The following is a 6,665-nucleotide window of genomic DNA, read 5'->3' on the forward strand; positions in this document are numbered from 1 at the left end:
ATCAGTTGGTCAAAATGAATGCTTATATTAGTGGCAAAAATCTGAAAAACATGTTTTCACCTTAAAAAAATTTCCTGTACATCTGGATCCTGGCTGGAAAAACAAGAGGTATACATACATCATGAATAGTTACTGTCCTAGGTTTCTTTCCAGAAACCTTTATTATTAAGACAAAAATGTCGTATTAATATTCTAATTTGTTCTAATTCTTTAGCACCTCTTTCATTTCTTGATTTTTAAAATGTCTTCAGGCATTTCATAAGTAGCCACATGTTCTATGTATCTATTTTTTGTCATAGTCCTTCTTGAAGTTGTTTTCACATTTTCTGTGTGGCTTCTCACTAGTTTTTATTAGTATTAATTTGGTCTTCTGATTTAAGAGACCAGTTTGAATAACATTTTATACCAGGTGAAGAAAAATAAATGAACTTTCAAAAGTGAGCAGATGCTGCAAAATTGTTTAGGTTGGAAAATAATTTGCTTTATTTACATAGGAAGTTACATACTTTTTGATGCTTAGTGGAATGGAGCTGCAGTGGTTTTCAAACAGTGAACATAGACAGTCCCCTCATCTAGCTTAGTTATATTCTGAGGTTCATTTGTAAGTCACTAGAATGCAGCAACAATATTGTAACAGTGATCAGGAGCTCAGACCAAACTGCCTCCTCTCCTCCCCGCCACTCCTGACACACAGTGTTGTTGAAACATTGTTTTACATTTTCAGAAAAACTCTATAAAAATTATGGGTGTTTTCATACTAGTAATTAAACAACACAGGAAAATAACAAAATTGAAAAGGAATATTTTGGAAATGCCGGTGCTTGAGTAAAGCAAGTTTAATTAGAAGAGGATGAGGATGTAGGTGGGGACTGCTGTGGAAAATCTGAAGGGGACCCCTGGGCCCACTCAAGGGCTCTAGTGGTGCTGGGTGCCAGCTTGTGAGTGCGTCTAATTTCACTTCACAATTGGAGACTCTCCCTCGCCCTTTATTACAGGTGTATCATGAATGCTTATGGGCCATAACTGAGGCTGTTGTTTCTGTAGTCACAAATGGAAGAAATGGCTCAGGATTATTCTGAGGTAACTGTGCAGGAGACTGATGGGGGAGAAACAGAGGATTGTGCTTGGGAGGAAAAAGCAACATCAATGGTAGTGACCACAACCACCACCCAGGGTTTCCTGAGGGGAAGTTCACAGTTATAAATGGCCGCTGAGGGGCAAAGATGAGCAGGCAGCATGTCCAGTGCCCTGAAAGGAAGAGGTGTGTAGCTCAGACACATTGTCACCCTGGACAGGAACTTTCCCTAGAAAAAACTGGGGAAAGGGAAAGTTAAGGTAGCTGGGTGTGTATAGTCTGAGTGAGGGATTCTTTGTCAGTACCTACAAGTTTGGAAATGTCTACTTTTAGCCTGGTTTTTTTGTTTGTTTGTTTTTGTTTTGTTTTGTTTTGTTTTAGGGAGCTGGAATGAATAGAATAAGCTCCCTATGTTTGTCATGCTGTGTTTTAAAAATTTGTGAGCTCAGCTACATACGTATGTATGAAACTGAGCTCACAAATTATCTGAAAATGCGTATATATGTAATAGAGAACTATTTTTGTCACTGTCTTCTGAGCTCACTCTTGAACTAAACAGCAGTAAATTAAGCATAGCTGAATTAGGTAAGAAAATTTGTCTTTTTTCCATCTTAACTACTCTGTGCAAATCAAAGATTTTGTTTCCGTGGGTTTTCAAAAAGGGCTCTAGTTGTACATTCTATCAGAATTTACTTTTCATAAATTATGAAAAAAAATACACTGTATAATGTTCAAATTATTTTATAAAGAGTTTATAAGCTCTGTGTAAGAGAGAGAGAGAGAGAGAGAGTGTGTGTGTGTGTGTGTACACATATATAGAAACAAAAGTGATCCTTAGAATGATGATGTGCATTTGAACAGAACCCTTAGTTGCAGATATACAAAGGCAGTAATCTTATTTTATTCTATTTCATTCATTGATCATTCTTGAAATATTAGAAATAATTTCCTATTAAAATATTGAACATTTTTGATGGCATGCTATGTGAAATGTACTATGAATAAATCTTCCCAGGAACCCTGTGAAATGGGTTTTATATAAATCCTAGGTGTCAGATGAGAGAGCTGAGACTCAAGATGTTACATAATTTGCCCAAGATCACACCTACAGTAACTGGTGGAGGAATTTAAACACAAACCTGCTTTATTCAAAATCCAGTGTTCCTTACAATTATGTCAAATGTGCTTGAAAACAGACTCTAATGCAGAGCCTAGTTAGCATGGAAAAAAAGACAAATTTTCTTACTTAAATTAGGTATGCTTACTTTGTCACTGCCTACGTCAATAGTGAGCTCTGAGCACAGTGACCTCAAAGTGAAACAGTCCCATCCTCCATGGACTCACCCATCATTTTACTCCTTTTGTGATGAGATGTCTTCCAGCTGACTCAGAAAACCAGCACCCCTGGTCAGAAGGAGAGCAAGTGAGAGAGCTCCTGGAGCACTTTACACAGTCATTACCACAACTGAAAATAAGTCCGATTAATTTTATGGTGGCCACTTTGACCTTTCCACAGCCACAGAGAAAAGACTGCATTTTTGTTAGATTAGAGACATTGTTGGTCAGTGGAGTTACATAGCATTGCATAGTAACCAAGCTTATTTTTAATGTTTGGTTTCTTTTATTCCTAATAAACCTTCAACTTGCAATGACCTACTAGATATACACGTTTCCTTTGGTCCTTCCCAGGACCCTCCTCGTGTCTAAATAATGCATAGAAGTACAAAAAGACATAATCTCTTAATGGATAAGAGATTTTGAGGGGTGAGTCAGAAATAAATAAGAGATTTCAACAAACTGCTGAAAGGCAGAAAGCAGGTGAGCATGGGTGAATGGATGAAATGGGAAAGCTGTAGCCCAGAACGCACTACAGCAGAGCTATGGAGACACAGGAAGCCAGTTTTCGCTCAGAGAAATTGGTGGAAAAACCTGGGCGTAGAGTTAGCATCTAATGGAGGGGGCTAGCCTGAGGTTCAGGGATGAAAACAGAGGACTAAATTAAAAATCTTTATAAAGGCAAAATGCACCTCTGGCTCTATAGGTAGCCAACATTTACCTCCAGGCAGAAAACAGATAGGTCTTCTCTAAAGATATGGTCTAAAATGCCTGTAGAAAACTAAGTTGTTGGAGGCCGTGAAGCTCTTCTCATTCCTGAACTCAAGAAATTCCAAAAAGAGTCAGGTTCCTACCAGAAATAACCTGTTTTGCCCACTCCACATGGAGCTCCTGATTGGAATTCTCACCTAGAAGTGAGACTGATGGAGAAACAATGCTATGGACCTTATGACACAGGTAACCCACACCAGCTACCAATTTCTTCATTCTTAGGTATAAATCATCACTGGGAAGATGCATGCGATGAGGTGTAAACAAACAGAAAAATGAATACAGGAGAAAGGAGATTTTCAGGCAGCAGTAAGGAGTTTAATACACACAGATGCAATGCTACTCAAAGTCATCCTCAGCCTGGTTGCTGGTACCCAAGTATTTGTTACTGGTCCTAGAGAAGTAGGAACCTGATGCCAGAATCTAAAGCAGCTATGGCATTATGGCATTAAGCATCACACTCCTAGAGTTAGCTTCTTGTTTTTTCTCTCTCTCTTTCTTTTTTTTTCTTTTTGTATTTTCATTGCAAGAAGACAGAAGAGAACGCATTTACATTGTGATGCAAGGTCCTTAACTTATCACAGAATGGGATTTTTGAATACCACATGTAACTTTCTCAAAGAGATTTGAGAAAATACAGTATCTATGAAACAAATACAAAACCAAAGACATTATAAAGAGGAGGTAATTAGAGAATAAGAACAAGGATGTATTGACCAGCAGTTATTAAAAAACTGAAATATTTGAAGATAAACTCAGAAACATTCTCAAAGAGACATAGAAAGGCAAAGAGGCAAAAATTAAATAAATAAAAAAGAAGCCAACAACCCAGGAGGTCCAACACTTCACTAATAAGTGTTCAGAAAAAATAAATAGTGAAAGAAGACAGAGGGAAATTATCTAAGATAAAAAAAGAAGAGAACTTTCTAAAGGTGGTAGAGAATAAGGTTTTTGATTAAAAGTGTACCTGATTGTTCAGTGGAATGAATTTTAAAAATCCAATTCACATGTGAACACATAACTTACAAATTTTAGGAAATAAATGGAAAATCTTTTAGAAGGAAAAACAAGAAGGAACATGAATTATCCAAGTAGATTCTAGAATGCTAGAATGTTCTTAATGTTTTGAATATACTGAAAAATATATGTACACACATATATAAACATGTAGACATATACATAAATATATTTAGTATACAGTTCTATAACCAATTGAACTTTTCATTACACGAGGACAGTATAAAGATACTTTCATACATGCAAGAATCCAGAAGGTTTATTTCACTTACCTCCCTTCCACAGAATGGTACTTAAAGATATTCTGCAGCAAAGCAAGTGTATCTTCTAAGAATGAGGAAGAGATCAACCCAGGAGTACGTAGAGTATGTCAGGTTTATCTCAATCAGGTAAAAAAGAGAAGTTTGAGAATAATAATTGTACACAACCCTATTAACAACCAATTAGAGCTACAACCAGAGAATAGAATATTCTGAGAAGAGGTTTCATGGAAAAGGGCAGCCTCAATAAGTAAGATGGTTTTATTAAGAACCTGAAAAAATTGTGGATACAAAAAAGATGAATAGTATTTTTTACAGAAGGAAATAAACTCTACAAGAAAATCATGGTCAAAATACAAAACAACTGAAAGTATGATTATTTAAATCCATAGTTATAGCCTAAGAAATAGAATCCATTTTTGCTGTTTTCATGGTTGACATTAGGAATATTTTCCATCAAGTCTTCCAGAGGTCATAACAGTTGAACAAGAGAGAGAAAATTGTATTTCTAGCATACTGATTGGCTCAAGCAGTGAAAAATCTTTTCATAGTCTTATAATGCTTTATAGTGTTTCCCAGTTTGTAGAGTCAGTCCATGGCCAGAGTTTGGAAGATAGCTTTTGCTTGTAGAACAGTTTAAATGTTAACAATATTAAAAGGGTAACAATGCAAGAGAAATAGAAAGAAGGATAGGAAAAGTGGGAGAAAAGTTAGAGGAAGAGGAACAAAGTAGTCAACAAAGTGGTATCATTAAAAGTGATGAATCAAACTACACACTGTGGCAGTAAAGCACGTGTTTTGAAATACTTCCTTCTATTCAGACCATATAGCAATTCTTGACAGTGATTCCATGATCTGCTCCCAAAAACCCCTCTGAAAAAGTCTAGTCTTCCTGGATTTCAGTGGGGGTGGGAGTGATCTAATCATCCAGTTGCCACAATCATTCCTGTCCTGAAATGTGGTAAGCAGAATAATGCACTCACCCAAAGATGCCGATGTTCTAATCCCCAGCATCTATGAATATGTTACCTTATGTGACAAAATGTAATTTGCAAATGTGATTAAGTTAAGAATATTGAGATAAGAAGATTACCCTGGATTATCCTATGGTCTCAGTGTAATCACAAGAGAGATTCCCTGCAAGAAGGAAGCAGGAGGGTGAGAGAGGAAGAGATTTGAAGATGCTACACTGCTGGCCTTTAAAAAAGGATGAAAGGGCCAAAGAATTCAGGTGGCCTTAGAAGCTGGAAAAATTAAGAAACAAAATTCTCCATTAGAATCTCCCAGAGAAACAGACTTGTTGACACCTTGATTTTATCATAGCAAGAGTCTTCTGGACTTCTGACCTTTAGAACCATAACATAATAAATTTGTGTTGTTTTATGGCACTTAGTTTGTGGTAATTTGTTATAGCATCAATAGGAAACTAATACATAAGCCAGTTTACACAGCTCCTCAAGAGAGTGGATTTCCAACATTTCTGTGCAAAGTTACTTTCAAGCATTGTGGTCAAAATATGGTAGAGTCAGATGATATGGAAGGACAACTGTATTAAGTTTATCTACTCAGTATTTCTGAGTAGATAAACTGGACAAATGTTAGAAGCATCTGAGGTGCTCTGAAAATACTATAGTAGAACAGTTAAATAAGTCTGGGAAAGAGACTTGAGCATTAATGTTTTGTAGAAGGTCACTAGATGGTTTTATTGCAGAGTCACAGTAGAAAATCAGTGGTCTACATTGAGTCAAGAAAGTCACTGGGAGACACAAGAGGTGGTACTATACACAAAACATCTGAAACATGTAGGACTACTATAAGACCATAGTAATAACCCACATTCTTCTCTTGTTCACCTCTTGTTCCGCCTCTAGGTAATATGTTTTTCCACTAGTCATTGCTATATGCTTTATTGTCATGAAATTCCTTCCCTATAATATAGTTATAAAAAATTGGAATCATTTGGTCAAGACATCCAAGAATGCTGAATGGGCAATTCTAAAACCTTATCTCAACTTGATTAAGTCCTACTGACATCTCTTTTTTCACTCCTTATATTAGAAGAATGAAAATTATTCTCATAGTTCGCAGCCTTCTCTTCTTTGCCTGTGCGTTACATCCTATTAATATGTATTGTCTTTTTACAGTGGTTCTGTTAGAGGAATAAGGTTCAAGCACAAAGAGACTAGAAGAAAGGTCATGTTTGAAAT

The sequence above is a fragment of the Vicugna pacos genome, chromosome 5 (genome assembly GCF_048564905.1).
Source record: "Vicugna pacos chromosome 5, VicPac4, whole genome shotgun sequence".
In the NCBI taxonomy this organism is placed as follows: Eukaryota; Metazoa; Chordata; class Mammalia; order Artiodactyla; family Camelidae; genus Vicugna; species Vicugna pacos.